This window comes from Macaca fascicularis, chromosome X (genome assembly GCF_037993035.2).
Source record: "Macaca fascicularis isolate 582-1 chromosome X, T2T-MFA8v1.1".
NCBI lineage: Eukaryota > Metazoa > Chordata > Mammalia > Primates > Cercopithecidae > Macaca > Macaca fascicularis.
In genome coordinates, this window is record NC_088395.1 from 51,091,078 (window position 1) to 51,107,698 (window position 16,621).

The window sequence follows — 16,621 nt, forward strand, 5'->3', positions numbered from 1 at the left end:
TTTAGAGTGTAATACAGGCAAAAAAAAAGGGATTTTACCTTATACTTAAGCATTTCATCAGAGAGAATCTTGTGTTGCCTCTTACTTTTTGAAGATGTTTCTTTGATCCACTGATCTATATAAATATGTAATAAAAACCACAATTTAAAAATACTAATTACAGTGCTAGAAAAACCTATCTTGAACTGTGTAACTCCTAACACAAATGAAAACAACAGTACTTTACATATATGAAGCTTACTTTGAATGTGGACAGTTTATAGACCATATGAACTAGGACACTAGGTGAAAGTGGAAGGACGAAAATAACAGAATTGTGGGAGGTGGGAGATATTTAAAATGAAACCATGAAAAATTAAAAAATTGAAAAGACAATGATAACTTCTGTTCCCAAATGTACATTTCTTCTACAAGTTCTGACTTCTCCTTCTTGACATTAATCTTCTCAGAAACTGGTTGTAAATTAACTAAAAGGAGATAAAAACAATCTCTAAGATTAGGAAAACCTCATAAAATTGAATTACCCTAATGTATTAGCTGCAATCACACACTATCTGGCACCATGATCATAAAATAACTTTTTAGCTTTATTATTGCACTTGAAGATAGCAAGTTAGTTAATTGCTTTTTGAGTCTAAGAAAAGAAATATGAAAATAACAACCCTATTTCGATGAGAATCCTATTTGAAAAATTTCCAAATATTGGGAAATATTTAGTCTCTGCCTGATTGCTCTCCATCAATAGCCACTATTCTTCTTGGAAAATTCCATCAGTTCAAACAGTTTTACCATCAACAGAGATGAAACACATTGAAAATCAAATATCCTATCTATAACTCTTCTATCCTCTAATTAGCAAGGCAAATAAATAGGTCCCTTCAAAAAAGCCCCTCATTTTGGCAAGCTTGATTCACTTCCAGTCACTCTTTGCAATTCCATAGAAGGAACATTCAAAGTATCAACTGATTGGCTACTCAAAAGCCTCCAGTGTTCTCTGCTGCCCAGCAGGCTGCCCTTCTTGAGAACCAGTGCAGGGACTTCTGTCACGGGGTGTATGAAATCCAACAAGCTTAGGTACAATCTCAGGTTTACCACTTAGTCTCTCCAGGATCTGGATGACTCACAAGCCCTCTAAGACAAGCCTTTCATGCCCAAGATGAGAAAGTCACCACCCACCATAGACATGAACAGCATGCAGGAAGCTCCCATCCTATAGGTGGAACATAAAACACTTAGAACACAGCCCACAATTCCAGACCCCACTGCCAGGCATTTAATCCTCTCATCTGACCCCAAAGTGCAATCTTCTTTTCTATTTGCTCATTGTAAGAGCTTTGCTGCCCTGAGGTCACTCTTCTCAATACTACCAATGTTGTAATCACTGTAACCAACCCTGGTCTCTGAGGGCCTACTATGTGCCAGACAGCACAGCTCTCAACAGACTGCTACAGGTAATCTTCACAGTCTATGAAGAATGTGCAGAATTCATTCTCCACATTGTACATCAAATTCATTTCCACACATTGTACACTGGCATTAATGGTCCTCTTCACTTAACACTCAAAACACATGTTATAAACCTCTAATATGATACACATTTTGCCCAGCAGTATCTGGGTTGTTCTCTAGGCTCAGGTAGTGTCTTAATCATCTTTCCATTTCTCCAAGAGCCAGGTCACGCAAAAGTATTCCTGCCACCCTTCAAATTCATATCAGCACTTGCTTCCTAAATATTGCTGTGATAACCTAAACTCATCCTATTCTCTCTACTCTTATGATCTCTTCCTCCTCCTACTCTCTTATCTCAATAAATGGTAACTCCATCTATGTTGTTACTAAGTCAAATGTTGTCATTTAGACTTTAACCCAGGAAGAGTAAAATTTTCAAGAAGTAAGAAGTCAACCAGATATAAGGATTCATTGTATTTACTCCCAGTTGAATTTGAGCCCACATGAAATACTAGTGTGAGAAAATATTGAAAAGAAAATAGACACTTAAAAATCTTACCTTGATATACTGAAGGCCTTATCTGGAACAGGAAGAAAGAAAATCAAATTTTATATCAAATCATATTAAGAAATATTTATAGTTCATGATAAAATAGCAAAACTTGTAATCCAAGGAAATTAAAATAATTATTTAGTTCAACGTAATAACTTCATAGTGTTGACTCTCAGAAGACAATACTCCAGAATATGATGCTTTGGCATACTCACTGCTTTGAATTAGTGGAGATTGTAAGGCCTCAGAAATAAGCCTTAGAACCCGAGGTCTCCTTCTGACCTTCTCCCACCCACTATATTGCTGATCCGTCTTGGAATCTCTGAGAGAAGCTTTTTATGAATTTTCTTTAATTAATGGAAGTTCCTCCAGAAGAACTATAATTGTCTTAAAATCCCCTCCTAGGAATTTCATGAAATAACCAGGAAAGATTAATCACTGGAGAAGAGAAAAAATTAAAAGTCATTACCTTGCCCAGATATACTTTTCATTTATTCTTCTGAGAGTAGTTCCAAGAGATTACCTGGGCCTTTATCTTCATCATAAGACAACCTTTGTTCAAAGTGCAGTTCTGCCCCTCACCTTCCTGCAACTTGTCACCACCTCCCTCACATCTCAGAGGAACTTTGTCCCAGGCAACTTGTTTGTTGCTTGGGCTGTTTCATTTCCCCTAAAAATCATTTACTGCCTCTCTAAATTGCCTACATCTCCATCTCCCTTTCCCCAGTGACGAGGGTGCTGTTTAAGCTTCAACCTTCTGGCCCTTCTTGCAGTCTCACATTTTGGATGGCTCTCATGTTTATGTCCATTCATAAGTTTGTATGGTTTTCTTATCCTCTTAAGCTGTGTATTGTCAGTTCATTTCTGCAGTGAACCTTTAGAGAGGAGAGTGGAAGCTTTCCTTTCCTTCCACCCATACAATAGAAATATAAATCAGAAAAGTTTAGAAAGGATTTCCTATTTAAGTGGTGATACTTCATAATCTATTTCTGATAAAGAGTACAAAGGTAAAAAACTTATTTTTGACCAAAAGATCTGTTTGCATTCTCTTAAACAAACACCAATCTATTTAATTTTTATAATGTAAATGGTTGATATTGTCATAATTATCATGCTAATAAATCATTTACCATTTCATAATAATTATTTAATAATAAATATTTAATATTAAATAATTATAAATTTAAAATAATTAAATAATTATTAATATTTAATTAATTAAATATAAATAAATAATTATCATGCTAATAAATCATTATTGCCACTTCATAATGGTAATAAATCATTACCATTATGAAACTCAATATTCATAATGAAGTCCAAAACCATGAATTGTTTTAAATAATTTCTTTTTATTTATGATTAAGAGTATATCTCTACAGTAAGTTCATATACTCACACCAAGGATAGTTCTCCAAAAGAAAATGGCAAATGTAGAAATCCTCAGGAAGGCAACAATAATGATCAGTTTCCCAGCTTAGATCCAGCTGGGAACAAGCTACTTAAGCAAAAACTCCATGGCTCAAACAGTTACACAATTTGCAGCCACCAAAGAAAAAAGTGATTATACTGTCCTCAGTCAGTTGCTACGAGTAACACGTCTGCACAGCATATCAGAAGGATAGAAGAGAGCAAGAGCACCCACACACAGTCTCACATATGCATCCTCCGCAGATGTTAAAAAATCTCCATGGATGAGATGCTTATATTAGTAAGAATTTGAGAAACAGCAGAAATGAAGGACCATGGCAAAAAAAGGAAGATTAAAACAAGCAAGGAGATTTCTTCCTTCTAACCTTTTATCGACTTAACACATAAAATTTAACATACTATCTTACTTTGCACAATGAAAATTAGAACATAATCCCCAATTTCACAATTATCAGTTATAAAGAAATAGACATTAAATATTTCTGAAAGTAGCTGAATAAAATGTCAACTATTAGATCACATTTGCAAAGTAATCTACTAAAATTTAAAATATGTACACCCTTCATCCAGCAATTCCACTCCTAAGAATCTATACCATAGAGATGAAAGTATAGACATATAAGGACATATGGACAAGGATGTCGGGTGAATAATTGTTCATGGTTACCAAAATCTGAAACAAAGTGAATGCCCATTAACAGGGAATGGGCTTGGACTCATACCTATTCATTCACTCAAGTGAGTTAGAGCTATGTCTGATGGCTTGTAGGAGTTTCTACCAACTATCACTGAGTTGGAAAAGATACAGAAGTCCACATAATATGATCCTTTTACTAAAGCTTTTATATGTATATATGAGTACAGAAAAACATGAAAATGTTTGCACTGAGTCCATGGTTCTCAAACTTTAGCACACAGCTGAATCACTTGAAAGTTTTATTAAAACACAGGTTGCTGAGTCCTGCCCACAGAGTGTCAGATTCAGTAGGTCCAGGGTGAGGTCTGAAAATCTGCATTTCTAGCAAGTTTCCAGGGATGCTGATGCTGCTGAGAATCCCTGCAGGAGATGACTGTAAGGGTTAGCTCAGAGTACAGGAAGGGAAAGTATAAAGCGGGGGCGAGGGGGAATGGGGTCCTGTCCATTATAATAAAAACAGCACTTCCATATAATTCCTTTTAAAAAATGATAGGCTTCCAAGGAATTCCAAAAAAGGCAGGCCCAAAATAAAAATAGTCATGCAGAAAATTGACTACCTGGAACAATATGATATTTGAAATAATGAGAAGGCTCAATGAGAATTACAATATTTCAGTCACAAAGAATCATCCTTAGAAACCCTAAACCTCCCCTAAGAGGCAACCACATCCCCTCAGATATCACCAGGGGATTCCACTGCTTCAAGAAAGATTGCAAGTTACGAGTTTCGTGTTTCTTGCATGGTTGGTAGTTTTGTTAGACATCGTGAATGTGGGATGTCTTTGTAATTATTTATCTTTTCTTCAACGTTTGCTTATTTTTAAATTGACATATAATATTGTACATTATCATGTACCACATGATGTTCTGAAACATACATATGTGGTAAAATGTTTAAATCTAGCTAATCAGTAAAAGCATTACCTAACATCCTAATTACATGTCTTGAAGTAGGATGCAGTTTCTAGCTCACTATGAGCCCTACCCTCTCCTGTGTCTAATGCTGTGCAAAAATCCCTCTGAATCACACTTTTCTCTGGGATTAAGTGGATCTTTACCATTTAAAAATCAGCATAAGTCAAAAAATACAATGAAGAGATAACTTCATTCAGAAATAAGTATCAAATTTTAGTGCTTAAAAGTAACTAAGGTGGAGATCATAAAAATGGCACATATAGTGTGGGATTTCTCTAAGATTCTTGATGTTAATTCCATTAGAGTCTTATGTGAATGAAAACAAAGATTTCCCCTGAGTAAGTTCAGACTGTTTCTGATAACTGTCCTATTCAGATTCTTCAGAACTCAACTGTATGTTCTTGAAAACTCAACATCTTAATTTTAAATGTTTCTTTCAAAATGGTGAATTAACTAGAGAGAGACATTCAACAGGTTGGACTCAACATATTCTGAGTCAGAAATGAAAAGGAATGAATTATTGATCCATGCAACAACGTGAATAATTTCAGAAACATTGTGCTGAACAAAATAAGGCAGACACAAAAGAGTCATATGACATGCATTCATCTACATATATATATATATATACACACACACACATATATGAAATTCCAGAATAAGTAAAATTAACCTATGATGAGAAAGGGATTGACTGGGAAGAGAGAGAGTTTACTTTCTAGAGTGACATAATATTGTAGATCTTGAAAGGGGTTTGGGTTATGATGGTATATATACTTTTCAAAGTTAGTAAACTTACAATTAAGATTTTTATGTTTTGGTCTATGTAACTTTTATTAAAATAAAAATTTATAAGGAAATATTGAATTCTAGTTAGTCAGCTAAACTATTCAGCAGGAAGTACATTGATGCTTGCAATTCAATTGAAAATATATCTGAAATGATATGGACTGATGGATGGATAGAGGTATGGAAGGGTGGAGAGATATATGTTAAATAATGTTTATTAAAATGTTAACAAGTCAATGCAGTGTATATGAACATTTTCATAATAAAATGTTGGTGCTAATTGGCAAAATCACTTGTCTCATGTCCGTAATTTTTCTTTTGAACAAGGGTTCTAAAATAATTATTATTCATGTTCTATACATTTGGGCAATTTTAGACACAATGTCAATTGGAATTTTTCCCAATTCATTATGAAGCTGCAAAATGCAAGGATACACAGGGAGATCTTGCAGAGGTGCTATTTTCTGGGTTTATGTTTAGAAAGCAAAGACCAAATGGGAAAAACAAGCCTCGTATCTCTTCCAAGGTGGAGGATAAACACTCTGTTGTATATCCACACAAAGGAATTTTACTCATCAGTGAAAAAAAACCAAGCTATTGATATTTAAAACAATATGGAGCAATGTTAAAATGACTCTTCTGGCTTGCAGAATCCAGAACAACAACACATATATTACATAATTCTATTACAAGAAATACTATAAAATACAGATTAGTAGTTCAGAGGCAGGATGGTAAGATGGAGGGAGAAAAAGGACAGACGGTACATGTCAGCCAAAACAAATATTCTCATCTCTATAAGGTGCTTTTAGCCTCTCTCCTCTCCTCTCCTCTCCTCTCCTCTCCTCTCCTCTCCTCTCCTCTCCTCTCCTCTCCTCTCCTCTCCTCTCCTCTCCTCCCCTCCCCTCCCCTCCTCTCCCCTCCCCTCGCCTCTCCTCTCCTCTCCTATTCCCTTTTCCTCTCTCTCTCTCTCCCTTCTCCACCCTCCCGGCGGGGGGGCGGGTAATGGTGGTGAGGTTTTACAATTTGAGGGTAAAAACTTTCAAAGTATATACCTTTCATTTCTTTATATTTGGATAATCCTAAGGACTTTAAAGACTTTCTGCTTTTAAAGACTTTCGGCAAATCGATGATCTGCACAAGACACATTTTACAAAACAAAGGACAATATAGTACTCATTCATATCCTGGTCATATTACTCATAGTGACTTCTCCATTATAAACATTCCAGAAGGGTGCAGCCATTTATTTTCGCATGATGGGCTTCTCGGGGCTCCCATCACAGTGGTTGGACACAGACTCCCTAGGGACAGTTTCTAAGAGCAGAAGGAACAGATGACTCAAAAGTTCCTAAAAAGACATCAAACCAGATGACACAAAACTCAAATGACAATTCACTTTTATTTATTTATTTTTAAGCAAGATCTTGCTCTGTTGCCCAGGCTGAAGTGCAGTGGGGCGATCTCGGCTCACTGCAAACTCTGCCTCCTGGGCTCCAGCGATCCTCCCACCTCAACTTCCCAACCGTGCTACAGACGTGAGCCACCACGCCCAGCTAATATTTTTGTATGATTTTGTAGAGAGGGGGTTTTGCTATGTTGCCCAGGCTGGTCTCCAACTCTTGGGTTGAAGTGATCCGCCCACCTCATCCTCCCAAGTGCTGAGGTTACAAGCATGAGCCACTGAGCCTGGCTGACATTTCACTTTTTACAGACTAGCTTTCAGGGCTGTGTTTAATAGGAGTCTAATGCCTATGACTCCTTGTAAATAAGAGTTCTTTATGTTTCCAAACACACATTTATTGAGATATAATCACATACCATAAAATTCCCACCATAAAATTATACAATTCAATGGTTTTAGTATGTTAATAAATCCTTTTTTTTTTTATTCTATCAAGTTATTTTCAAGCTTCCATTCCATCAACCTTTCCTGTGTTTGGACCATGCTGACCTTGATGTGCACAGGTGTGGGCACAGCCCGGCCAGATATCTGCTCAGAACACCTGCCCCGAGGTCCTCTGTCTACAGAGAGGACTAAGTCCCATCAAAGACCCCATGAAACACTGTGATGGATACCACAGCGTGACACAGCCCAATGACAAGGAAGAAACCATGGCAGGTCTACTCACATGGGCAGATCGGTAGCTAGGACACCTAGTAGTAGGACCCAAAAGAGCAGCCACAGCACGCCCATGTCCTGGACTTCTCAGCGTGCCCTGAGGTGGCCAGGAAGGAGGTGGGGGTGAGTTAGGGCCGGAGGCAGGGAAGGGGATGAGGATGGTGGATGAATGGCAGTTGGGAAGGGAAGGAGAGGGAAGGGGAGAGGAGGGAAGGGGGCTGTTGGGCACCTGGGAGGAGGAGGAGGTCTAGGAGGAGAAGAGAGTCTGGGAAAGTATCAGGATCAAACCAAGTTATCAAGCGTTGTGAGGAGGCTCAGTTATAGGTCAGTGGATGAATAGATCAGCAAAGCAGCAGGATGCACGGGGCAAGTGAGCTGGATGCTAGGAGCAGTTGGAGGGACATCAGGGATCTGGTTTTCCCCAAACCTTCTCCTGCCTTAGCAACCGCCAAGCTCTGTACTTGCTTTCCACCAATCCCTGGCACCCGCATGTGGTGCTTCACAGCAGTCACCCTATGTGAGGCTGCCATTCTTCCAATGCCCCCTCCCCAACCTGAGCCCCTCACGCGCCATCCCAACCACAGGACCTCTGATTTCTGATCCTCCCCAATCCAGCTCCCTGTCCCTGCTTCTGGGCCTCCTTCCTTCCTGAGCTCCCAAGGTTCCCCATGGTCAGTCTCGGCTGCAAAACCTAAAAAACAAATGATGACAAGATGTAACACACAAGCAGAGTGGGAGGCTTCACACCCTTCTTTCAGCAATTCATATAATAAGCAACAAAACATTAGTTGGATGTAGAATATCCTAATAGTAAACCATCTCCATCATATCTGTATATCCATCCATCTATCATCTTTGTATCTTGGGAACAAATGCTGGAGATACATTAATTTTAAGCACACAGGGTACATTTACAAAAATTAACCCTACGTATTTTGTTCATAAAGCAAATCTCAATATATTTCAGAGGAATAAAATCACATAGCATGTTTCTGATCATGTGATTGTGCTAGAAGTCAATGATAAAAAGCTAACTAAAAATTCTTATATGCTTGGAAATTCAAAGTGCCCTTATGAGTAAGATATAAATGTAAGAAAAAGTCCAAAATAAAATGAGACTGCATTCGCAGTCAATGATATGATCATAATATATCAACAAAATGTCTCCCTCTGGCCTGGGAATTTTGTGTCACAAGATTGTGTGGGCTCAAATCATGCCTAACTTACCTAGACATTTTAACATCTGAAACGGGGTGACTATGTCATTTATCTCTGTCGTCTTACTGCCTGTGAGCATGGACTTTAAATTTTGAACCTTAATTAGGGGAAAATCCCAAGTTGACTCTCATGATTGACCTCCCAGGGATCTCCAAGAAATCTGTGCATTTCAAGAGTCAAATTTCATCAGCTTTTCTCTTGGGGGATGTGGTGACAATATTCAGAGGGCTTGGCAGCACCAAGAGTTATGAGTAGGGAGTACCAAGCAGGTAAATAGGGCATGGTGACCAGGACAGAAGCCCACTGGCAATCACCTTCCCTGGACTTGTCCTCAGCGGAACTTTCTGAAGGCCTTCTTCTTTCTGCCTGATTGCACAGAACGTTCCCAAACTCATTCAGGCCTCGGGTAACTTAAAACCACTGCTTTAAATCCTATTACTATTCATTATTACAGAAAGTTATTGTAAACAGGAAACATCCTATCACTGCTACAGATGGAAAGACAATGCCTTTTACCACAAATATAAAGCAGGATCTATAGTTGGTAGGCCAGTTACAAGGGACTAAAAGGGCATGAATCCTGTGTGGTCTTTAGGTGAACTTGACTGCTTTCAGGATCTTGGTCAGTAGGGCTGGTGCTGGGATTAGAGTCCATTTCAGGGCCCATACATGGAAAGTCTAGTTTGGTTACATACAGGGGTGGCTTCTTCCAGGTCCTCGGGAAGGCTCCCACTTGAGTCACTGAGTGGGTCCCTGGGCAGGCTGTACTAGCCTCAGTCTGCGGATAAGAGAGGCTAGATCTGAGTCACAGAGCTGCTTCAGACTACTGCCTACATTGAAAATGGCCCTCCTTGGTTGTCTCTGTATTTTAAAAATCTACTAAATGTTATGTGATCATTGACCAGGAGACAATACCCAAGGAAATACTTTTAGAAGTCTCTTAGTAATTTACCGGTGCCACCCTTCCATGGGAAAAACAATCCATGCAACACCTTTGCCCAGATGTCAGTTGTGTGAGTCTCTATGACAGGGCTTTTGCCTCCCATATGCCAGGTAATAGCTGGTTCTGATTGGCAGCATTTTTTCGGGAATGGATGCCAATGAAAGAGAGACAGAAAGGGGGCAGGCCAAGTGTCAAAGCCCTTCACAATGGGTAAGGCATCCATCTAGCTTCAAACGGGCTTTTGATGTTGCTGTCATTTTCCAGGTTGTCTACTATGTATTTTTTTGTTAATAATCATCTCCTGAAAACAAAATGTAAAAACTAGATGGATTCTGAATTTTGGCTGATAATTGTTCATCTGAAACTAAAAATGAAATTTAGTTATTATGTTAGACTAGATTTTTCTTATCACTCTCCCCATTAGATAGTAGTACACATTTCAAAAATCATTTTGTGCACCATATAGTCAACGCAATTAGAGCTTCATTTCCTGAAGTAAACAGTGTTACAATAACTTGTGTAGGTATTTATAGGTCCAAGTTATCATTGCTTTCCTTGACAAAGACATTACCTACTCTTTCCTGAATAGCATCATCAAGTGTATTTTATCAAACACTTTGCAATCTTGCCTTTCTTATATTCATATATTATTTATCTTGAAATAATTTAAGACTCACAGAAAATTTCAAAAATAATACAGAGAGTTCACCTTTACCCTTCACCCAGCTTCCTCAAAATATAACCATGACACATAATCTTGGTATGTTACAAAATCAGAAAATCCACAACGGCACCATACCATCAATCCACTTACAGATCTTATTCTGATTTCACATTCCTATATGTACTTTCTTATGGCATATATGTCTATGAGATGTTATCATGTGTATATATTTGTGTAATCATCATCACAATCATGATATAGAAGTGTTTCATTTCATCAACATCACAAAGACAGTTCTGGTTGCTCCTCTTTTGTAGTCAAACTCTCCCTCCAGCTCTAACCTTTGGAACCTAACAATATCTTTTTAATCAGTATGATTTTGTCACTTCATGAATAGTTACATAAATGGAATAACACAGTATGTGACCATTTGAGATGGACTTCTCTCACTTAGCATAATGCTTTTTGAGATTGTTCTAAGTGTTGTGTGTATCAAATAGTTTACTATTACTGTTGAGTAGTATTTCATTGTATAGATGTACCAGTTTGCCTATCCAGTAACATTTTGAAAGGCATTTGGGTTATAATTTTTAAGTGTACCATTCTGTAGTATTAGTAATATTCACAATGCTGTACAACCGTCACCACTATCTATTTTCAAAACTTTTCCAACACTCCAAGCAGAAACTTCATACTCATTTAATTAGTAACACCCCATTGCCTTCTCCCCCTAGTCTTTGGCAACCACAAATTTACTTTCTATCTCTATCAATTTGCCCATTCTAGAGATTTCATAGCAGTAGAATCATAAAATATTTGTCCTTTTATGTCTGGCTTATTTCACTTGGCAAATTGTTTTTAAGCTTCATCCATGTTGTAGCATGTATCAATCAGAAGTGCATTATTTCCATGGTTGAATTATATTTCATTGTATGTGTACACTACATTTTATTTAACCATTCATTTGCTGATGAACATCGGTTTCTACCTTTTGGCTTTTTTGACAAACGCTACAATGAACACTGGCATACAACTATCTGTCATTGTTTACTTTTTTTTTTTTTTGCTGATTACTTGGGAGTGAAATTGCTGGATCATAAAATAATTGTATGTTTACCTATTTGAGGAACCACTCAAATTTTTTCCACAGCAGCTGCATTTTACACTCCCACCAGTAATGAATGAGCATCCCTATTTCTCCAAATCCTCACCAACACTGGTCATTTTCCTGTTTTTTTTTTTTTTTTTTTTTTAATGGACTTCCTAGAATGTGTAGAGATATCCCATTATGCTTTCAACTTGCATTTCACTAATGATTAATGATATTAAGTTTTTATCATGTGCATATGGGTCGTTTCTGTATCTTCCTTGAAAAATGTCTATGGAAATCCTAAGTCATTTTAAAAATTTAGGTTGCTTGTTTGTTTGTTGTTGAGTTGCAGGAGTTCTTTACATCTTCTGGATAATAAATGCTTACAGGAATGTGTAATTTGCAAATATTTTCTCCCATTTTACAGATTTTCTATTCACTTTGATAATGCCCTTTGATGCACAAAAGGTTTTAATTTTAATGAAATACAATATATCTATTTTTCTTTTGTTGCTCCTGCTTTTTTTGTATCATATTTGAGAATCCCTTACCAAATCCAAGGTCATGAATATTTACCCATATGTTTTCCTCTAAAATTGTTATAGTTTTAACTCTTTTATGTAGGTTATTGGTCCCTTTCCCATTAACCTTTATATGTGGTGTGATGTAGGAGTCTAATTTCATTATTTTACATGCAACTATCCAGTTGTTCCAGTATCATTTGTTAAAGAGAATTTTTTTTTTTCAATTGAATGGACTTGACACCCTTCTCAAAAATCAGTTGTCCACAGATATATGTGTTTATTTCTGGAATCTCAACTCTAGTCTATTGATCTATATGTCTATGCCGGTACCACACTATTTTGATTACTGTAGCGTTGTCACAAGTTTTGAAATCAGGGAATGTAAGTTTTCTATTTTTTTTTTCTTTTTGTTCAAGATTGTTTTGGGGAACTTGAGGACACTTACAATTCCATGAGAATTTTACGATTAGTTTTTCCATTTTGGCAAAAATTCCTGTTGATATTTTGATAGCTATTACATTTAATCTGTAGATTGCTCTTTGGGTAGTATTGTCACCTTAACAATATTTAAGTCTTCCAAACCATACACATGAGATATCTTTCCATTTGTTTAGGTTTTCTTGTGTTACTTTCAACAATGTTTTGTTGTTTTCAGTGTACAAGTCTTTCACCATCCTGATTAAATTTATTTGTAAATATTGTATTTTTTGGATGTTATTTTAAATAGAATTGGTTTACTAATTTCCTTTTCAGATTTTGATACTGGTATACAGACATTAAACTTTTGTGTGTTTTTTTCTTGTACCCTGCAACTTTTCTGAATTTGTTTTACATTTTTTTGTAGACTCTTTAGGACTATCTCTATATAAGATCTTATCACCCGTGAATACACATAATTTTACTTCCTTTTGCAATTTCGATGACTTACTTTTATACCTTACCTGATTGTTCTTCCTGGAACTTCCAGTACTATGTTGAATAGAAGTGGCAAAACTGAATATTCTTGTCTTGTTCCCAATCTTAAGGGGAAAGCAGTCAGTCTTTCACCATTGAGTATGATCCTAGCTGTGAGTCTGTCATAAATGTCCTTTATCCTATTGAGGAAGCTTCCTTTATTTCCTAGTTTGCTGTATGTTTTTATTATAAAAGCATGATAGATTTTTAATGAATTCTCTGAATCCATTGACATGATCATGTTGTTTTTCTTCTTCATTATATAAATGTTGTGCATTATATTGATCGATTTTTGTATGTTGAAATGCCCTTAAATTTCTGGAACACATTCAGTTTAGTCGTGGTATATACTCCCTTTAATATTCCGTTGGATTCAATTTGCTACTCTTGTTGACTTTTTCATCCATATTATTAAGGGATATTGGTCTATAGTTTTCTCTTTTGAGATGTATCTGCTTTTGGTGTTAGGATAATTCAGGCTGGCCTCTAGAGTGAGTTAAGAATTGTTCTGTCATCTTCTAATTCTTGGAAGAGTTTTAAAAGGACTGGTTTTAATTCTGTTTTAAATATTTGGTAGAATTCATGAGTGAAGCTATCTTTGCCTGAACTTTTCCTTATTGGGAGGATTTTAATTACTGATTCTATGTCTGTACTTGTTATAAGTCTCTTGAGAATTTTTAGTTCTCTGTGAGTCAGTTTAAGTAATCCATGTGGTTCTAGGAATTTCTCTATATAATCCAGGTTATCTAATTTATTGACATACAATTGTTCATAGTGTTCTCTTATAATCATTTTTATTTCTGTAATGTCTGTAGTAATGTTCTCACTTTCATTTCAGCTTATGGTTATTTGTGTCTTCTCTTTTTCTTAAGTTGTGAGTTGAGCTACAACTCTGTTTTTTTTTTTTCTTTTTTAACTTTCTATTTAATTTCTCTCCACTCTAATCTTTGTTATTTCCATCCTTCTACTAGCTTTAGATTTAGTTTTCTCTTCATTTTATAGCTTCTCAATGTATAAAGCTAGATTGTTCATTTGATATCTTTCTTTTATAATGTAGGCATTTACATTACATATCACATAAACTTCCCTCTGAGCATTGACTTCATTGCATCCTATACTATTTATCATGTTGTTTTTCCTCATCTTCATTTCTTTTTAAGTGTTTTCTAATATGCCTTGTGATCTCTTAATTCATTGTCTCAGAGTATGTTGTTTACTTTCCAAATATTTGTGATTTGTACAGCTTTCCTTCAGTTATTGATTTCTATCTTCACTCAATTGTGGTCAGAGAAGACACTGTGTATGAATTCAGTCTTTTTAAATTCATTGAGACCTACCACAGGCCTATGCCATAGGTCTTGTGGCTTAACATATGTCCTATACTTGAGAATATTCCATATGTACTTGAGAATATTGTGCATTGTGCTGCAACTGGGTGGATTGTATATATCTGTTATATCTAGTTGGCTTATGCTGTTATTCATGTTCCATTTCATAACCGAACACAAGGTTTGAACCCTTCAACTATGATTTTAGAACTGTCTATTTTTTCCTTTTAAATTAGTCTATTTTTACTTCATTCATCGTGGGGCTCTGTTGTTAAATGCACCTATGTTTATCACTGACATATTTCCCAGGTAAATTTACCCTTTGATCACTATGTAATGTCCTTCCCTGTCTCTTGTAACAATTTTTTACTCAGTTCCAAAATGCCAAATATTAGTATAGCTACCCCCAGCTCTCTTTTCTTTACTGTTTGCATGAAATAACTTTTTGCTTCCTTTCACTTTCAATCTATTTGTGTTTTGAGATCTATAGTGAGTCTTCTGTTGAAAGCATATAGTTCATCATGGCTTTTAAAAATCCATTATGGCAATCTTCGTCTTTTGGTCGGAGAGTTTAATCCATTTATACATTTTTTTTAGTATTTTTAATTTTAAAATTAAAATTGTATACATACATGGGGTACAATGTGACATTTCTTTGCAGAAATATATTGTTGAATGATCAAGTCAGGCTAATTAAATATCCATAACTTCACATACTTATTATTTCTTTGTAATGAGAACATTAAAATCCAGTCCTTAAATAATTTTAAGTACATTATACAAATAATACAATACATTATTATTCACTACAGTTACCATGCAATGCAATAGATCACCAGAACTTAATCCTCATGTCTAACTGAAATTTTGTGCTCTTCGACCAACATTTCCCCTTTCCCCATACACCCACCCCAAGTCCACCATTGTTCTCTCCACTTCTATGAGTTTGACTTTTTAAGATTACACATATAAGTGATGTCACGTCATATTTATCTTTTGTGCTTGACTTATTGCACTTAATATACTGTCTTCTAGGTTCATCCACGTTGTCACAATGGAAAAATCCTCCTTCTTTTTTTATGGCTGAATACTGTTTCATTTAAATTATATATAGTTAAAAATGTATTCATGTGTTGATGGGTGATGAACTTTTCTTTTCTCAGCTATTATGAGTAATAATGCGATGAACATGGCAATGTAGTCATGTCTTTGACATACTGACTCCATTTCTTTGGATATATATCCAGAAGTGGACTGCTGGATCATACACTAATTGTATTTTTATTTTTGGGTGGATCCTTCATACTGTTTTCCAAAATGGCTATACTAATTCACATTCCCATCAACAGCATACAATTGTTCCCTTTTCTTCACATTCGTATCAGCATTTAATCTTTCATCTTTTTGATAACAGGTATTCTAACATGTATGAGGTGACAACTCACTGCACTTTTGATCTGCATTTCTCTGATGATTAGTGATGTTGAGTATTATTTGATATATCTGGTGGCCATTTGTAAGTCTTCTTTTGAGAAATGTCTACTCTGGTCCTTTGCCCATTTTTTCAATCCAGATATTTGTTTTCTTGCTAATGAATAGTTTGAGTTTCATATATATTTTTAATATAAGCTCGTTTTGTGATGTAGTAATCCATCTTCAGTCTTGACCAATGCCCTCACTTGTCAAACAGGCTCCCCCTGACATTTCCTGTGAGGCATTAGGCAGTCTATTGTATGTCTCAATCATAGCATTTTGCCCAAGGAAGCTTCAGGTTTTAGTTATCCAAACAATGTTTTTCAGCAATGACTGCTGCTTTCTCACACTGAGTGGACTCCACATTAGGTGAAACAGAGATGACTGCCTGTGTCACTCCTTCAGGCAGCTCCCAGATGGTTAGGAAAGACACATGGAATAATTTGTGAGTATGGTCTGTTCTGCTTCCTC

At 36.2% G+C, this 16,621-nt stretch overlaps 1 long non-coding RNA gene across 1 annotated transcript; it reads right to left on the minus strand.

The window, feature by feature from the left end:
• Positions 1 to 3,520, minus strand: LOC123571210 (uncharacterized). Its single transcript, XR_006695391.2, has 3 exons — positions 3,402 to 3,520; positions 2,009 to 2,030; positions 1 to 115 (listed from the first exon to the last, which is right to left on the minus strand). It is a non-coding gene; the product is annotated as an uncharacterized lncRNA (long non-coding RNA).
• Positions 3,521 to 16,621: the final 13,101 nt, after the last annotated feature.